At 38.2% G+C, this 20,854-nt stretch overlaps 2 long non-coding RNA genes across 3 annotated transcripts in view; one reads left to right on the forward strand and one right to left on the reverse strand.

The window, feature by feature from the left end:
* Positions 1-20,854, reverse strand: part of LOC141380132 (uncharacterized) — a 337,436-nt gene that overhangs the window by 81,945 nt on the left and 234,637 nt on the right. The window lies entirely within an intron of this gene.
* On the forward strand, positions 1,061-20,207 carry LOC141380137 (uncharacterized). The gene is made up of 5 exons (XR_012397640.1): positions 1,061-1,530; positions 16,516-16,584; positions 17,343-17,406; positions 17,748-17,816; positions 18,590-20,207. It is a non-coding gene; the product is annotated as an uncharacterized lncRNA (long non-coding RNA).

Consider the following 20,854-nt stretch of genomic DNA (forward strand, 5'->3'; position numbering starts at 1 on the left):
CGAGGGTGAACTTGACCTTCAGCCTCCTACATCTAAGCACAAATCAGCCTTTGATATCATGTAAGAGATCTTTGGTTAGATTTAGAAGCACTTTTACTCAGGTATCAGTTCGAAACGAAGCCCTGTGAAGAATACAAAACATGCATCTCGGACAAACAGCAGTGCTGCGATGCCTGGGGTGAAACGCGGCCCTTTAAAAATGCAAGCCTGTATTGAGTTCTGGTGAATGATGTGCCAAGGCCTTTGAGTCGAGACGCGTGCGCAGCTCTCTGGACATCTGAGATTGATTCAGCCTAGAAAACAGGGATGAATTTAACATAGAGTGAAGTTTTGAATCGCATAACTCACTGAAGGGGTCATTATTCTCATCCGAATGATGTTTACTTGGCAAAATCAAATGTAACATGCTAGAGCTGATGACCACACGCATGTCTGCTTAAGCAAGTGATGTTAATCTAGCTAGAAAAGCAACAAAGAGCAACAGGGACATTCAAAAATAACCAAAAATCCGACCAGTTAATAAAAGTCAGTCAACTACATATAATAGATTGGGAAGAAGAAACTAAATTAATGTCTAAAACTGATCTTAAATGTTTTTGGTGAGTAACATTGTTTTAAAAACTCCCCCTAACACATAACCATTACATTATTCAACACTCACAATACTTACGTTAAGTCTAACACTTGCATTGTAAGTCATCTTTTAAGATTTTAAATATTCTTTTGCACAATTGATTAGCTACCAGGCGGAATTCACAGATAAGCCTGCGTACAAAAGCGTTTATTTGCCTGTAAGTGGGATTGTTTGCATTTACAAACGTCAAGTTAAGCTCTGAATCTGGATGAGCGCTGGGGAGGCCATTGTTTAGTTGTCGCCGCTGTTTAGTGCCAAACCACCTACCCGAACAACATGTCACAATATAAAAGCAGCCAAGCCAAAAGCTTTTATTTGGCAGGAGCTCTTCCTCGTCATCCTGGCAGGCTCTGGAGCGCGAGGCTGGATTGATATGTCTGTCAGATGGACAGGTCTGTGTGAGCCGCTCTCCCCGAGGTGCCCGACGACATGCATTAAAAGAGCTTTGGAGTGGGCGTCCGCTGTCTGCACTTCACTGAGAGGGAGAAATCACTTCAACACAGTGAAAACGCTCACCTGTGGGACGGGGACAGGGATGACGGCACTTCACACTTGGCCCGGCGTGAGCTCCACAACCCCTAAACTCAGCCAGGCTTTTCACACCAGTGCCGCGGGACGTCCCGCTCTCATGAGGAAGTTTTGTCCTGCCAAAAGATTACAGCGAGAACATGTCATTTAGTGATCTCTGGTGAATCTCCGGAGAAGTGGAATGTCTGGATGAGTTTGGGCTTCTAAAAGGCAACATACTTCTTGTTTTGTTTATTGGTATTTCAAGAGTTCGCCCTTAGCTGATGATTGATTATGGAGCTTGTTTGGCATGCTGTCCCGAGAGAGAGTCCTGAACTCGTGAGATCCTCGAGCCCGGGGCTCCCCCCCCCCGTTGAGTTCGAGTTCAGGTAGGTCTCGAGAACTCTCCTGCTTGATAATGTTGGAAGTAGATTAACGCTATGAAGTGTCTATGCTGTCAGTTTACTTATGTTACATGATTTTGGTCTGTGGGAGGAAACCGGAGAGCCCGGTGAAAACCCACGCAAACACGAGGAGAACATGCAAACTCCACACAGAAAACGCCAACCTGGCCAGGAAGTGTCCGAGCCGGTGACATTCTTGCTGTGCGGCTGTGGTGCTAACCACTAGGCCTCCGTGCTGCCCTGACAAGGAAATGGGAGGAGTAGGGGTGGAAGGGGGGATTCTTCAAGACGAAGATGGCTGAAGTAAGATACTCTGGTTATTTATAGTGGTTAAGGAGTCGTCTGATTGGTAAATCAGTGTTAGCTAATGTGGACCAGGTGCTATCAATCATTTGCACGTGCTCCTCTCGAAATTAGTTTATAAATAAACTTCACAAAGATTGGAATACCTGAGTAGAAGAGTAGACAGTCTGGTGATAAATATCCCACACTGCTCCTTCAAAATGCAATCACAATCATCATTTACTTGAATGCAGTTTGGAAGTGAAAAAGGTCATGACATGTGGTCAAGTACGTTGCCCCATGCTTTGAACTAATTCAAGTGGACACACACAAAAGACAGCAATGAAGACACACTCACACTGGTAGCACACATCCAGAGCAGTGGGCAAACTTTTTTTCCTGAAATGCCGGGGGAGCAGTGCTTTTCTTTAAAGGGTCACGAAACACCAAAACACATTTTTTGAGCTTTTGACAGTCGTATATGTGTCCCACACTGCTAAAAACACTATTAGGACACCTATATTTCACTAAAAAGTGTAAATTGGTTGTTTTTGCGTTATTTCAAGCAAATTCGTACTTCCTGTTTGAAACGAATTTTTGAAGCTGCGTCACGGTCATGACATAATAGCCTGTATTCCAGCGTGCAGACTGGGCGTCTGTGCCTGAGTGTGTCTTATTACGTCTTACAGTGTGATACATTAATGCATGAGTAAGGCTTGGTTCAAACCAATCAGCGCGCTCTATTGTGCAACTTCATTAATATTCATTTGTGTCACCGTGTTTACACCACAGAGACGCCACGTTGTGTTGGCAAAACAAGCGTGAAGTGTTGCTTTTATAGTTTGCTGCCGTTAAGTTTCGTTTTCATTTTCTCTCTGTGAGAGCTCAGCTGGAGTCACGTGTGGATTAACAGTGTACGCGATGCTCGACAACAATAACTTACGTGTCTAAGGAGGATTATTGTTTACCTGAGAGCTGTTCTCATCTGCAAACGCTGAAATCTGGATTTGCTTGTAGTATTCTCTCCATAAAGACGCGGCTCTAGTTGCTGGTGATTGTCCTGTCTCTACAGATTTGGTAAGTGAGCGACCAGTGCTCTTTGTTTATTCAGTTTGCTCGTATCGAATTAAGTTAACTATAGCACTGAGTGCAGAAATGTTAGCACCGCATTTAGTGACCGGAATAACACACGCGGCTTTCTGACGCTACCTGCCGTGTGCATCTAAGTTTCCGGGAAATGCGGAGTTTTTTTTTTCTCTCATTCGCCGTGCGGTATCAAACATTGCATGAAAAATACACGCTTAGAGCAGTTCCTCGAATCAAATACCTCGTTTGTCGCGAGGGGCATGAATGAATTCCCTGAATGAAAGAGCCAAACTGCAGTTAAAGTCCAACATTTATTAATTCAGCAAATAATTCGACTACAGATGTCCATGTAGGTCAAACACCATCGCTTTCTCCTGTCTGTGTGGGTGTGTATTTTGACTCTGAAACTCGCGCGTGCACAAATAGACACTCCCACACCATCCCACTTTAGTTCCTCCGACACTCCCCCCTAAACAGAGCTGGAGACGCCCACTTTTCTGACTTTTTCGAAAGTAGAGGTGTGAAAACACCCTGCTGAAACGAGGGGGTTTCATGGCCCTTTAAGGGTCAGAGAGTGCTGTACATTCAGTCTCCAATTCTACAATCTCAGCCAGTACTGAAACTCAAACTTGCAACAATTAGCTTACAAGTCAGACTCTTGAACCACTAGCTCACAACTTCCCCCATTCTTACCAAACTCCAAACCAGGGGGAACCCCATTAACACAGTCTTTGCTAAATGGGAACTTCCAAGCATGAGTTTAACCAATGGAACTTTCTTACCAAGGTGGATTTGTCAAATATGATTTCTACCTCAAAACCTGATTTGCACTAAGGGGGACCCCTTGATGCACGTTAAATGCAGTCTGTAACAAGGGAGTCCATAACACAATTTGTTGAGGGGGACCCACAAAAAAAATCAGTATGAAGAGGGAATCATATATTGTACTGTGGGTTACCCCATGAATGAAACATCTTCTGAGATGTTTCTCAATCCCGGTCCCCGTGCCCTACTGATCTGCATATTTATGCATGCCTGTCTTATGTAAGGCCCAAACCTGATCTCTACCAAGGGGAACCCTCCAAAAACCATCTCTATCAATGGGAATCACAGAAATGTTTTATCAAGGTAGACCTTCTGAAGTTTACCTCAAGCAAGAGGAACTCCCCAGAAACATCTCTATGTTTCTCTCTATGTTACTATATAACAAGGGGGCCATCTAAAGATGATCTCTGCCTAGGGGTATCCCCCAAAAACATCCCTGTCAGTGGGAACCACAGAAAGTACAATGTAACAAGAGGGGCCCTCTGAAGATGATCTTTGCCAAGGGGAACCCCAAAAAAACATCTCTGTCGTTAGGAACCACAGAAAGAACTTTGTATTAAGGTGGACCCTTTATAGTTGATCTCTACCAAGGGGAACCCCCAAAAAACATATCTATCAGTATTATGTAACAAGGTGGGACCAACAGGGACTTACTGAAAGTACTCTGTATCAAGGGAGGCCCTCTGAACATAATCTCTACCAACAGGGACTTACTGAAAGTACTTTGTATCAAAGGGTTGGGGGGGTGGCTCTAAACAAAATCTCTGCCAATGGGAACCCCCAAAAAACATCTTTATTGTTGGTAACCACAGATTACTATGTAACAAGAGGTAAGAGGTACCCCCAAACACCATCTATACCAATGGGGAGCGACAGAAAGTGGAACCTTTCCCAAGGGGCACCTATTGAACATAATCTCTAATGAAGGGGACACCCAAAAATACTTTATACATACATGGGCCATAAATTTGTGGTCCCTGGGAGCGACAATCCCAACCCCAGCAACATTTCTGTGCACAGATTAGCTTACTAATTATATACAGTCAGTTTTTGCTCAAAAGAACGGGACAACAGTTGATCATTCGTATATATTAAGGCCTTTCCAATGCATCTACCTAAAAGACATAAAGGTAAATCGAAAATAAACCAAAACAGTTTGTAAACATTGTGTGAACAGTAGGAAAACATTCTCAAAAGTTCCATTCATGAAACACAAGCAGAATGGATAAGGAATATTTATATATATTATTTATGAAATGTGAAGGGAAGCCGAGCGTGGTGGGAAACGCTCAGAGAAGTTTGAGTTTGAGCTCCAGGAATAAATGGGGCTTTTAATGAGGAGGCAGGATGAACTGTGACCGTCTGTTCCCGCTGATGGATGAAGGGTCTCCAGCTTTAAAAAGAGCCTCATCAACGGCAAACGGAATATTCAGTAAACCCCAGACCTGCAGCGCTACAAAATACATGACGAAAACAAAAATTATAATTAACTAATCAAAAATTGATTGTTATGAATTTTATTCATATTTTATTTAGTTTATTACAATGTCTAAGTGTGAAAACAGTGCTCTCTTAATCAAACAAATACTTAGCATAATCTTTATTTTTTTTAAATCATATTATTCTCATTATTATATTAGATTTTCTAAAATAAATTTAAATATATTGTATTTTTATTATAGGATTTATTTGTGTTACCTGTCTAATATTTCATATTGCACAATAAAAATTAGAATCACGATTCCATTCATTTAATTCCAATTTAAATCCGAACAATTGGATATGAGACCAAAAAACCTGAAAGCAGCACCTCCAGCTAAAGCAGTGTCTTTCTCTCCACCTCTCACGTCGGATGACAGAAGTGCTTTTGACTTTCATTAAAGCGTCTCCAGCTGGATTTTATTAGCGTGTCCTGCAGAGCTGAATGTTCCTGATCCAGCGTCTCTCAGCAGGACCAAACATCCAGAAATACCTGCTGTAATGAGCAGGTCTGCATCGCTCACCGTCATCACCATGTTCAATTTAATGGAAAACACTTCAGATGCTTTCATGTTGACTTTACATGGGCAATCTTTTTGTAAATAACCAGACGTCCACAATACACACCATTCCTCTGTAGGAATAAAAACGAGACGTTTAGCATAATGTTCCTGCTGCTCTTTTTCAAAGTAGCAAAGAAATATGAACCATACATTTTTGTTTTTATATTTACACACACTTGGACCATACCCAACGCACTGACTGTTTATTATCAGTGTACAGTATATAAGATTAGTAGCGGAGAGTACTAGTCAAGTAATTGAATACCTGTGATTTTGACAGACACGTGCACACCAGATTTACGCATTTAGAGTCAATATTTGTCAATCTTCATCATATAGCGAAGGCCATGCATATGCGCTAATGCACTAAAAGCCGAGGCGGTGAAACATAAATGACCAGACGCAGCAAAGCAGCAAGATCCATCACTGAACCTGCCATAAAACAAGTCAACAGTATCAGCGGCCCATAAAAACACACACGCGCATTACAACAATCACTTACGAACTTGCTTACTTAAATAAAACTCTGAGGAGAATGTGTTTGTAATACGACGGTTGTGTATTAAGCAACACTACACAAACCGAGAGCCTTCTGGTGGGTCAATAACACATTTGAGTAAAGCTGCATGTAGGGTTGTAACGGTATGAATTTTTTACGGTATGATAATCGTCTAAAACATTACCACGGTTTGACGGTTTCGCGGTATACGGTATTAAATAGTAATTCTCATAGCAAAGACCCTGAAAAGAATAAGAACACGTTTTCTGACTGAACAAAGGTTTTATTTCAGCAAACTTTTGAAAGAACCATTTTAATAGAACTATAGAAGTCTTTTATAAAAATAAACTGAAAAATCTCCCATTTTAATAAATTAAATTAGAAGGAATAAACAAGCAAGGTCTTTTAAGATTAGACAAAAATAAACTTAAACTGTCCTTCCTTATAAGCAGGATAAATGGGAGACCAAAAGTGCAATACCAAGTTTATGGCTGTAAACATGTATTTAAAGCGTTGTTTTTTTCAGTCTAGGTTGTGATGAAGAAATGTAAGCATGTTGAGATTTTCAGGACTTAATCTTGACCGCTGAGGTGAGAGAATGTGTCCACTTGTACAATGAACAAATAAAAAAATAATAAATAATGTGTTAAAGTCCAAATAAACATGGTGCAAATCCTCAGTAAAAAAATAGATATAAATATTTACTATACTATAAATAGTTACATAACGAAACTAGATTCAATATGGAACATCCTTAGGTTTTATGTGCCAGCATGGATATGGTTGTCTGTGGATATGGATTTGGATATGGTTGTCTGCAATGCAGACAAACAGCTGCACCTTCATTTGTGTCTTTTGAAAACAGCAAGAGCAGCAGTTCGTCTTTGCTGTGTCACTGTTTTGTCATGTTTCTGTGCTGCTGTGCATGCAAAAGTACTTAGTATGAGAATTATTTCATGCAAAACTTTTTTTTTTTTGCGTTTTATTTAGCCGCGCAGAAATGTATGCCTATCTCTCATTCCGTGTTGTTCAAAAAGCTCAGTGTTGGTCCACAAACAAAAGTGAAACCTATGCTTATTGGTTGTGATATAGCGAGTTTGAACCAATCTGGGCATGGAGGAGGGACGATGCATCAATGTATCATGTCTGGTTTGTCCGGAGACACAGTGACGAGCGTTTCTTTGTCAAATCAGCGTTGTGGTGCGGTGGATGGCGGAGGGCTGTCGCGGATAAAAGTTAGATAGGCGGTGGTGTGGTGGACGAAAGTGAAGAGGGTTGGGGAGTCGCAAAAGAAAGTGAAAGTGAACAGCGGATGGGAGAGAAAGAGGTTTACCTTATGATTAAAGTTGTTGCTTGTCCGCTGGTTCTCGCCTCAGAATGAGCGAGTTTTAGCTACTTGTAGATTAATGTAGCATTCAGAAAAAAAAACATCTGTAACTCGACACAGAAGAACATAAAAACCTACTTCCAGTTAGCATTTCGGAAGCTTGTACAAGTATAAATGCACAACTTCACACAAGGCAGACGACGTAGGTCACGGCAATGCAAAAGTATAAACCAGCCTAAGGCTGTTTGAAACCACAATGTAAACAATTTTGCACGTATAACCATTGCGCCGCCCTCTGTTGGCCAACTGAAACAAGTTCTTGTATCTGAGAGTGTTGAACAAGATTTTGATGATCTTATTTGATGATCTCCAACATGTTCGCTCATAAATCTGACCCGCGCAGGCCCATCTGGACGGAGACCCCAAAAAAAGCTGCAGATTTATTAACACACAGCGTTCTGGGACTCCCTCATTAGCATTTTTATGGACAGCCCTAAAAGATTCCTGCAATGGTGCATGACTTGTTTATGGTTTGTTATCATGTCAGGGTGAGCGATAACGACAGAGGATTTTAATCCCAAGAGTTTAGCTTGCAGATCGTAATCACAGAAAAACAAAGCTACAAGTCAGCCAGCTTGTTCCTGGCCTTACTACCAATGATTTATCAGCGTATGGAGGACCAAACCTGCAAAGAAGAACCACGCCAAAACAATACAGCTACAGTGATATTGCCTGACCAGAATTAACTTTTTAAAGTAGTTTGAAGTTTTAATAAGTGGAATTTCATTTTAATTTTAATTTGTTAATAATAAATAACAATTTATTAACAATAAATAACAATCTATTGTTTATTTGTTGTAAATCTAACTGATACTAATATAAAAATTTTGATGATTTGTCCCAATAATAATTTAATATAATTATATTATAATATATTATTTATTAATGACCCTTATTAGCTAAGTAATTTAGTAGTTCAACTCCAAAATGATTGGACAACATTAACTTCCAAAGGACTAACATCAAAAACATCAACCTAATAAATTTACTAACTACTTATTTAGGAAATATAATGAAATAAAAAAAAAAAAATATATATATATATATATATATATATATATATATATATATATATATATATATATATATATATATATATATATATAAAGCAATTTTTATAGTAGAGAAAGCCTGCCATACTATGGAAACTGTTTATGTATTACATTTTTTTATTTAATATATGGTATTATATTAAATATATAAATTCTGTAATACCGGTAATTAAAAGGCAGAACCACCTGTAAGGCACTAATAGAAAAACCATGTGACTTGCTTTAAGTGATTCACCAATAGTAGATTGTCAACTCTGTTACTGTGATATATCAGTAAAATTTTCAGGAAATTCGTTTTTTAAAAACAATAATATGATTCAAATACACAAACTTGTGTTTTAGACATGCCATGTGGTGACTAGTTTGAGGTTAACATCTTTAGCTAAAGAACAAAATGCCGAAAAATGTCTACTGTGTTTTTGTTAACTCTGCTACTGTCAACTGTGTTATCATCAACTTTGTTACTGTGAACTGTGTTGTCGTCAACTGTTTTACTGTCAACTGTATTATTGTCAACTGTGTTATTGTCAACTGTTACTGTGAACTGTGTTTTCGTCAACTGCATTACTGTCAACTGTGCTATTGTCAACTGTGTTACTGTCAACTGTGTGATCATCAACTATGTTATCGTCAACTGTGTTACTGTCAACTGTGTTATTGTCAACTGTGTTATCGTCAACTGTGTTATCGTCAACTGTGTTATCGTCAATTGTTATCGTCAACTGTGTTATTGTCAACTGTGTCACCGTCAACTGTGTTATCCTCAACTATGTTATCGTCAACTGTGTTATTGTCAACTGTGTTATCGTCAACTGTGTCACCGTCAACTGTGTTATCGTCAACTGTGTTATCGTCAACTGTGTTATTGTCAACTGTGTTACCGTCAACTGTGTTATTGTCAACTGTGTTATTGTCAACTGTGTTATCGTCAAGTGTGTTATCATCAACTGTGTTACCGTCAACTGTGTTATCTTCAATGGTATTATCGTCAACTGTGTTATCATCAACTTTGTTATCGTCAACTGTGTTATCATCAACTCTGTTACTTTCAACTGTGTTATCGTCAACTGTTTTACCAACAACTGTGTTATCGTCAACTGTGTTATCATCAACTGTGTTACCGTTAACTGTGTTATCTTCAACAGTATTATCTTCAACTTTGTTATCAAGCATGTTTCTGTCAACTGTGTTATCATCAACTGTATTACTGTCAACTGTGTTATCGTTAACTGTTATTGTCAACTCTGTTACTGTCAACTGTGTTATCCTCAACTATGTTATCGTCAACTGTGTTATTGTCAACTGTGTTATTGTCAACTGTGTTATCGTCAACTGTGTCACCGTCAACTGTGTTATCGTCAACTGTTATCGTCAACTGTGTTATCGTCAACTGTGTTATTGTCAACTGTGTTACCGTCAACTGTGTTATTGTCAACTATGTTATCGTCAACTGTGTTATTGTCAACTGTGTTATTGTCAACTGTGTTATCGTCAACTGTGTTATCATCAACTGTGTTACCGTCAACTGTGTTATCTTCAATGGTATTATCGTCAACTGTGTTACCAACAACTGTGTTACCGTCAACTGTGTTATCTTCAATGGTATTATCGTCAACTGTGTTATCTTCAATGGTATTATCGTCAACTGTGTTATTATCAACTTTGTTATCGTCAACTGTGTTATCATCAACTCTGTTACTTTCAACTGTGTTATCGTCAACTGTTTTACCAACAACTGTGTTATCGTCAACTGTGTTATCATCAACTGTGTTACCGTTAACTGTGTTATCTTCAACAGTATTATCTTCAACTTTGTTATCAACCATGTTTCTGTCAACTGTGTTATCATCAACTGTATTACTGTCAACTGTGTTATCGTTAACTGTTATTGTCAACTCTGTTACTGTCAACTGTGTTATCCTCAACTATGTTATCGTCAACTGTGTTATTGTCAACTGTGTTATTGTCAACTGTGTTATCGTCAACTGTGTCACCGTCAACTGTGTTATCGTCAACTGTTATCGTCAACTGTGTTATCGTCAACTGTGTTATTGTCAACTGTGTTACCGTCAACTGTGTTATTGTCAACTATGTTATCGTCAACTGTGTTATTGTCAACTGTGTTATTGTCAACTGTGTTATCGTCAACTGTGTTATCATCAACTGTGTTACCGTCAACTGTGTTATCTTCAATGGTATTATCGTCAACTGTGTTACCAACAACTGTGTTACCGTCAACTGTGTTATCTTCAATGGTATTATCGTCAACTGTGTTATCTTCAATGGTATTATCGTCAACTGTGTTATTATCAACTTTGTTATCGTCAACTGTGTTATCATCAACTCTGTTACTTTCAACTGTGTTATCGTCAACTGTTTTACCAACAACTGTGTTATCGTCAACTGTGTTATCATCAACTGTGTTACCGTTAACTGTGTTATCTTCAACAGTATTATCTTCAACTTTGTTATCAACCATGTTTCTGTCAACTGTGTTATCATCAACTGTATTACTGTCAACTGTGTTATCGTTAACTGTTATTGTCAACTCTGTTACTGTCAACTGTGTTATCCTCAACTATGTTATCGTCAACTGTGTTATTGTCAACTGTGTTATTGTCAACTGTGTTATCGTCAACTGTGTCGCCGTCAACTGTGCTATCGTCAACTGTTATCGTCAACTGTGTTATCGTCAACTGTGTTATTGTCAACTGTGTTATTGTCAACTATGTTATCGTCAACTGTGTTATTGTCAACTGTGTTATTGTCAACTGTGTTATCGTCAACTGTGTTACCGTCAACTGTGTTATTGTCAACTATGTTATCGTCAACTGTGTTATTGTCAACTGTGTTATTGTCAACTGTGTTATCGTCAACTGTGTTACCAACAACTGTGTTACCGTCAACTGTGTTATCTTCAATGGTATTATCGTCAACTGTGTTATCTTCAATGGTATTATCGTCAACTGTGTTATTATCAACTTTGTTATCGTCAACTGTGTTATCATCAACTCTGTTACTTTCAACTGTGTTATCGTCAACTGTTTTACCAACAACTGTGTTATCGTCAACTGTGTTATCATCAACTGTGTTACCGTTAACTGTGTTATCTTCAACAGTATTATCTTCAACTTTGTTATCAACCATGTTTCTGTCAACTGTGTTATCATCAACTGTATTACTGTCAACTGTGTTATCGTTAACTGTTATTGTCAACTCTGTTACTGTCAACTGTGTTATCCTCAACTATGTTATCGTCAACTGTGTTATTGTCAACTGTGTTATTGTCAACTGTGTTATCGTCAACTGTGTCGCCGTCAACTGTGTTATCGTCAACTGTTATCGTCAACTGTGTTATCGTCAACTGTGTTATTGTCAACTGTGTTATTGTCAACTATGTTATCGTCAACTGTGTTATTGTCAACTGTGTTATTGTCAACTGTGTTATCGTCAACTGTGTTATCATCAACTGTGTTACCGTCAACTGTGTTATCTTCAATGGTATTATCGTCAACTGTGTTACCAACAACTGTGTTACCGTCAACTGTGTTATCTTCAATGGTATTATCGTCAACTGTGTTATCTTCAATGGTATTATCGTCAACTGTGTTATTATCAACTTTGTTATCGTCAACTGTGTTATCATCAACTCTGTTACTTTCAACTGTGTTATCGTCAACTGTTTTACCAACAACTGTGTTATCGTCAACTGTGTTATCATCAACTGTGTTACCGTTAACTGTGTTATCTTCAACAGTATTATCTTCAACTTTGTTATCAACCATGTTTCTGTCAACTGTGTTATCATCAACTGTATTACTGTCAACTGTGTTATCGTTAACTGTTATTGTCAACTCTGTTACTGTCAACTGTGTTATCGTCAACTCTGTTAACATCAATTCTGTTTACACTATGTTAACGCCAACTGTGTTAACATCAATCCTTTTATAGTCAGCATCAACCCTGCTATTTTTAACTGTGTTTATCAAGTGTTTTACTGTCAACTCTGTTAGCATCAACTGTTTACTCTGTGTAAACGTCAACTGTGTTATCGTCAATTCTGATACTGTCAACGTCAACTGTGGTTCTGTCAACTTCGTTAACGTCAACTCTGTTAATGTCAAATCTGTTTATTAACAGCAACTCTGTTAACGCCAACTCAGTTTCCTCTGCTAATGTCAACTCTGTTAACATTAACCCTGCCAATAGCAACTCTGTTAATACTCTGTTAACGTCAACTCTGTTAACATCAACCCTGTTAATAGCAACTCTGTTAATACTCTGTTAACGTCAACTCTGCTAACGTCAACTCTGTTAACGCCAACTCTGTTAACGCCAACTCTGTTAACGCCAACTCTGTTAACGTCAACTGGTTTAACATCAACTGTTACTGTCAACGTCAAGTGTTTTACTGTCAACTGTGTTCCTGTCAATTCTGTTAACTCTGTGTAAACATCAACTCTGTTACTGTCACGTCAACTGTGTTAACGTCAACATCAACTGTTACTGTCAATTGTGTTACTGTCAATGTCAACTCTGTTACTGTCAAATCAAATTGAAGCATTTTGCATTGTTGTAAATCAACAATGGATTCAGCTCACTTTAAACGACACTTTAGTTGTGGCCTATATCATTTCACGTTAAACCAAATGAATGAAAATGCCTGAAATGTATTCGCAATAATTCCGATACAAAAATCAAACGTCAAGACCCCCGCGAAATTTCCACAGACATACTTTTTCCAAACTACACTTCGAGGAAGCAACTTTTCCCTCTGTTGAAGTAAAAGGCAGTATTCGCAGGCATGTGTGATCTGCGAGGAGGCAGGGTGAGTCTGAGCGAGCGTGTGTTTGGAGAGCTGTCGGCTCTGTACCGCGAGCACAGATGGATGAAGGGATGCTGGCACACACTCGCCGCCCACCAGTGTGAAACCACGCACACACACCACTTAACCCTCCGTCTCCCGGGCTGGAGCTGCATCCAATCCTCCCGCTCTGGATGCGTCCAGATCCCGGTGGAGAGCTTCAGTTCTGCGGCGCGTTTGAACAAAGAACAAAGCGTGGAGTTTGGCCAGTGATGCTCTGAAGGTGCGACTGAAGCATTGTGTGTAGCGTTTGAACAGTTCGATTACCTGGACATGAACATTTTTGGTCAATTTTTGCAAGCCCAAAAAATGTTCTTTTGGGAGGAACATACAAATGTGGTTTAATGCAAGTAAAGAAACAAGATGTTACCACTTTAAAACATTGGTGTTTTACTATAAATCAATGACATACGGTAATTTACCATCAAACTGAGACATTTCGCTCACGTTCCAACCGTTTCTTTAACGACTAAACTCTGGCAATTGCAGCTGCCAATTAATAAATTTTTTTGACCGTAGCTTTTTATAGAGTTTTTTGGTTTTTACAGGTCCAGTCATAGGTTGAAAGGACAATACTTGGCTCAGATACAACTATTTGAAAATGAACTATTGAGAAAATTGGCTTTAAAACTGTCCAATAAAGTTCTTATGCTGTGTTTACACCAGATGCGGCATGCACGAATTACGTGTGTACATTTAGAGTCTACATGCTTCATTCCCACGCCAAATTCACTTCATAACAGACAGATTCGCGTCATGGGCAAGGCATATGTCTGCTTGGTGACTAGTTAATGGCTAACATGGATTTTATTGAGAGAGCTATGCTTTATGTGCTTTAGGAAGGCTGAAAAACAATGTAGATTTGTTCGGCGCCGTGTCCTCTAGATTCTTTCTGAGGTGCACCTAGCTCGGTGACTTCATCCACTCCAGAAACTATATCTGGATGATGGAAGCTTTCAGACTGTGCTTTCGACTGAACCCAGCCCAGTTTAATGAACTGTTGTCCTGTGTCAGCAGGAGTATTTCCTCTCTGAAGACTAACTGCAGGTACTAAGGCCCCGTTTACACTAATGCGTTTTCGTTTTAAAACGCATAAGTTTTGCTACGGTTACGCCAACCGTCCACACTACGCCGGAGTTCTTGAGAGCCGAAAATGGAGCGTTTTGAAAACGCTGGAGTGGCCGTTTTTTATTCTAAAACGCTGCAGCTCCGTTTCAGTGTGGATGGGGAAAAACGGAGACATCTGAAAACGGAAGTGGGGCTATAACACATGACTATAACACATGGTTTTAACGCTACCGGAAGACAGTACTGTAAACAACAACATGGACACAGAAATGGGAGCGTTGTTTGCACTATTGTGTTTTAGGCGCCATTGTGCAGTTATTCATTTGTTATGTTTAGTAACAACTCGACCTCGTCGTCTGTCCACAAAAATACCTCTCTTGCTTTCTTTGCCATCGCGTTTAATGTTCAACCGGCGTTTGTTGACTAACAATAACCAAATGCCGAGCGAGACGCATGCTTTCTGTTTATACTAGAACGCGCATGCCCAGAGTGTGCTAATGGTCATGTGATATACGTTTTTGGTGGCGTAGTGTGGACAGAGATATGTTCAGAGACGTTAGGTAAAACGCTAGTGTGGACGCGTATCGTATTTGATCTAAAACACTGTTTTAAAACTAAAACACACTAGTGTAAACGGGGCCTAAGTCATAATCACGCCCATACTAGAGCAAGCTCCTGGTTGGTTAACGCAGCACGAATGTCTGCTGAAGTTCAGATTTTCCAACTCGCGTGAATCGCGTCATTCGCATCTTTGCATTGGCTTTACATGTAAATCAAGTGCGCTTGACGCTTCATCTGTGTCTGATGTGAACGCACCATTAGTAATACATAATACCAATCAAAAGTTGACAATTGATATTAATTAATTCATTCATTTTCTCGTCGGCTTAGTCCCTTTATTAATCCGGGGTCGCCAAAGCGGAATGAACCGCCAACTTATCCAGCAAGTTTTTACACAGCCGATGCCCTTCTAGCCCCAACCCATCTAAGGGAAGCATCCACACACACACTCATACACTACGGACAATTTAGCCTACTCAATTCACCTGTACTGCATGTCTTTGGACTGTGGGGGAAACCAGAGCACCCGGATGAAACCCACGCGAACACAGGGAGAACATGCAAACTCCACATAGAAACGCCAAGTGAGCCGAGGCTCGAACCAGCGACCTTCTTGCTGTGAGGCGACAGCTCTACCTACTGCGCCACTGCGTCGTCCACATTGATTTATTTATAGTTAGAATTATACAAAATGTGTCTATTTATATGGTCTTTACCTAAAATTCTAATCATTTTTGGCATAAAGTAAAAGCCAATAATTTTGAACAATAGAATTTATTTTTTGGTTATTGCCAAAATACATCCATGTCTCTTACCATAATCTTGCTTTTGTTCCATAAAGATTTATTAGCAAGTTTTGAGCTTAAACGGTATGGTGTAGAAGCTGAATGTCTTTTTTTGGGGGACGTTAATCATCAGGTAGAACAAAGCGATGAGGCATTACAGCTGATCTGAAAATAAAGTCACATGATTCACATAAGATTGACCTTTTTAAAATTTACTCACATTCATGAAGGTCCTTTCCTCTGAAACACAAAGATGTTTAGCAGAGCTAATGTTAAAATGAAGATTACACCAATCACATTGTAATGAAAGTCAACTCTGATGTTCTCATCTAAAAACCACAAAACACCAAATATTGCAATGACGATATTTTAAGAAACCATTAAAAAAATGAAGAACCATAAGAACCCAATGCAAAGTGGTGCACAGAAAGAATATATTCTGGTGTATTGGCAAGTTTTGAGCTTGTACAGTATGGTTCAGAAGCTGAACGTCTTTTTTTTTGACTCTTTAATTATCAGGTAAAGCAAAGAACAAAGCGATGATGAATTACAGCTGATCTGAAAACAAAAGACGTCACATTTAAACAGGTAATCCACATTAACTGACTTTTTATCAAGATTTCCTCACATTCATGTTTTTTTTTTTTTTTTGTTTGAGATCCTTTCTTCTGAAACAAAAAGAAGATGATTAGCAGTATTAGATTACACCAAATAATCACACATAAATTGAAGTCAACTGTTATGTTCTAGTCTAAAAATCCAAAACACCAAATATTGCAATGAAGAAACCACAAAAACTTGAAGAACCATAAGAACCCAATGCATAGTGGTGCACAGAAAGAATAGCCGCTATTTTGATGTATAAGCAAGTTTTGAGCTTGTATGTGATATGGAAGCTGAACGTCTGTTTTTGGGTGCCTTTAATCGTCAGGTAGAGCAAAGAACAAAGCGATGATGAATTACAGCTGATCTGAAAATAAAAGACATCACAATTAAAGTGGTAATCCACATAAAACTGACTTTTAATCAAGATTTCCTCACATTCATGCTTTTTCCAAACTGGTTTGAGATCCTTTCTTCTGAAACACAAAGAAGATGTTTAGCAGTATTAGATTACACCAAATAATCACATTGTAATAGAAGTCAACTGTTATGTTCTAGTCTAAAAACCCCAATGCATCAAATATTGCAATGAAGAAACCATAAAAACTTGAAGAACCTTAAGAACCCAATGCAAAATGGTGCATAGAAAGAATAGCCACTGTTCTGATGTATTAGCAAGTTTTGAGCTTGTATGGTATGGTTTAGAAGCTGAACATCTTTTTTTATGTGACTTTAATCATCAGGTAGAGCAAAGAACAAAGCGATGAGGCATTACAGCTGATCTGAAAATAAGTCACATTTAAACAGGTAATCCACATACAACTGAATTTTTATTAAGATTTCCTCACATTTATGTTTTTTCCAAACTGGTTTGAAGTCCTTTCTTCTGAAACACAAAGATGATGATTAGCAGTATTAGATTACACCAAATAATCACATTGTAATTGAAGTCAACTGTTATGTTCTAGTCTAAAAACCCCAATACATCAAATATTGCAATGAAGAAACCATAAAAACTTGAAGAACCATAAGAACCCAATGCAAAATGGTGCACAGAAAGAATATATTCTGGTGTATTAGCAAGTTTTGAGCTTGTACGGTATGGTTCAGAAGCTGAACGTCTTTTTTTGGGTCCCTTTAATCATCAGGTGGAGCAAAGAACAAAGCGATGATGAATTACAGCTGATCTGAAAACAAAAGACGTCACATTTAAACAGGTAATCCACATTAACTGACTTTTTATCAAGATTTCCTCACATTCATGTTTTTTTTTAAACTGGTTTGAGATCCTTTCTTCTGAAACACAAAGATGTTTAGCAGTATTAGATTACACCAAATAATCACATTGTAATAGAAGTAAACTGTTATGTTCTAGTCTAAAAATCCAAAACACCAAATATTGCAATGAAGAAACCATAAAAACTTGAAGAACCATAAGAACCCAATGCAAAATGGTGCACAGAAAGAATAGCCGCTATTCTGATGTATTAGCAAGTTTTGAGCTTGTATGTGATATGGAAGCTGAACGTCTTTTTTTTTTTTGACTCTTTAATCGTCAGGTAGAGCAAAGAACAAAGCGATGAGGCATTACAGCTGATCTGAAAATAAAAGACATCACAATTAAAGTGGTAATCCACATAAAACTGACTTTTAATCAAGATTTCCTCACATTCATGCTTTTTCCAAACTGGTTTGAGATCCTTTCTTCTGAAACACAAAGAAGATGTTTAGCAGTATTAGATTACACCAAATAATCACATTGTAATTTAAGTCAACTGTTATGTTCTAGTCTAAAAACCCCAATACATCAAATATTGCAATGAAGAAACCATAAAAACTTGAAGAACCTTAAGAACCCAATGCAAAATGGTGCACAGAAAGAATAGCCACTGTTCTGATTTATTAGCGAGTTTTGAGCTTGTATTGTATGGTTTAGAAGCTGAACGTTTTTTTTTGTTTGTTTGTTTTTTTGGGTGCCTTTAATCATCAGGTAGAGCAAAGAACAAAGCGATGATGAATTACAGCTGATCTGAAAATAAAAGACGTCACATTTAAACAGGTAATCCACATTAACTGACTTTTTATCAAGATTTCCACACATTCATGTTTTTTTTTAAACTTGTTTGAGATCCTTTCTTCTGAAACACAAAGATGTTTAGCAATATTAGATTACACCAAATAATCACATTGTAATAGAAGTCAACTGTTATGTTCTAGTCTAAAAATCCAAAACACCAAATATTGCAATGAAGGATCCACAAAAACTTGAAGAACCATAAGAACCCAATGCATAGTGGTGCACAGAAAGAATAGCCGCTATTCTGATTTATTAGCGAGTTTTGAGCTTGTATGGTATGGTTTAGAAGCTGAACGTTTTTTTTTTTTGTTTTTTTGGGTGCCTTTAATCATCAGGTAGAGCAAAGAACAAAGCAATGAGGCATTACAGCTGATCTGAAAATAAAAGACGTCACATTTAAAGAGTTAATCCAACAAAATCACAGGATTGATGTCAACTCTTTGATGTTCTGATGTTTTAAAGAACCCAAAACACCAAATATTTCAATAAAGAAATTATTAAAGGGCTTGAAATCTCTTTTATAAAGCTGAAGAACTCAACACAAAATGCTGCTCGGAAAGAACAGCTGACATTCTAGCCAGTTTTTAGACTCAAACACTATGTTTTAGATTTAATTAGTTGGACAATATTGGTCAGAAATAAAACAGGAGATGTCACGCTTAGAGTTAATTCACCAAAACACAAACATGCTGTCGTTATTTAACCACCATGTTGTTCCAAACACAAATTCTCAGTGTTTTATGCTAATATGCCAATTTAGCAGCAGCATCATATAGCAGCACTGGCATTTTCATATTAACATTTCTGCAACAAACATGAATATTAACAGCAAAACAACGTAAGGTTGACTGCAAAAATGCCAATTTAACCCAGCTAACACTCGTTTACATTATGCTAATACAGCAATTTAATGCAACTAGAACTGCTACAGCAGCATGGAGGCACACTGGAGGTACATGTTGACATTTTTGACCACGAAAGCAGTCATGAAATTGACGTTTATACATTATATGAAAGCTGAATTATTACGTTTTCAATTGATGCAGTGTTATTACTCTAGAACAATATATGGCTGAGATACGACTGTTTGAACATTTGATTAAATTGATCTTTATTTCTATAGCCGTTTTACAATGTAGATTGTGTCAAAGCAGCTTAACACAGAAGTTCTAGCAAACTGAAACAGTGTCAGTCCAGTTTTCAGAAGTTCAGTTCAGTGTGGTTTCATTTTCACTGCTGAAAGTCCTGTAGAGCAAATTCATCGCTGTGCAGCTCCACAAGTCCAAATCCAAGCAAGCTAGTGGCGACAGCAGCAAGGAACAAATTTCACCAATTGACCAAAGTGAAGGAAAAAACCTCAAGAGAAACCAGGCTCAGTTGAGCGTGACCATTTCTCCTGTGGCCAAGTATCTTGTGCAGAGCTGCAGTCTAGGCGCCGGAGGCTGGAGAGCGCTGGACGTTCATCGAAAATGTATAATCCAAATCTATAATCGAAAATCCATAATCTGGGGTGAAAAAGAATTTTATATTGAAAAAAAAAAGTTCTTAATGTATATTTATAATCAAAATGAGAGGTTTTATACATTTACAGTAAGAAATGGACAGAATTTGTTCATGTAAAAACACAAAATCGGTGTCACGGTGGTGCAGTGGCTAGCACAATCGCTTCACAGCAAGAAGGTCGCTGGTTCAAGCCCCAGTTGGGTCAGTTGGCATTTCTGTTTGAAGTTTGCATGTTCTCCTCGTTCGCGTGGGTTTCCTCCGGGTGCTCCGGTTTCACCCTCAAGTCCAAAGACATGCACTATAGGTGAATTGGGCAGGCTATTGTTAATATACATATATATATATAATTTTTTTTTGAAGAAGAAGAAAGCTGGAAATCTCTAACCACTGGCTTCCGTCAACATTTTTCTTTAATATGGATGTCAATGGCTGCCAGTTTCAAACATTCATCAAAACATTTTTTTTTTTTTTGCAATAAGGAAAGAAAGTCATAAAGGTTTAGAATTACCTGAGGGGGAAAAATTGTAAGCAGTTTTTAAATTTTGAGTGTACTACACCTTTTAGATTTGTATTGATTTTTAGCTATTTGCATTAAGAAAATGAGGCCTATTTTATTCTATTATATATATTTTTTTATTTATATTTTAATAATTCTTTTTTTATTTTATAATTCCA

Source organism: Danio rerio, chromosome 22, assembly GCF_049306965.1.
Source record: "Danio rerio strain Tuebingen ecotype United States chromosome 22, GRCz12tu, whole genome shotgun sequence".
Taxonomy (NCBI): Eukaryota; Metazoa; Chordata; class Actinopteri; order Cypriniformes; family Danionidae; genus Danio; species Danio rerio.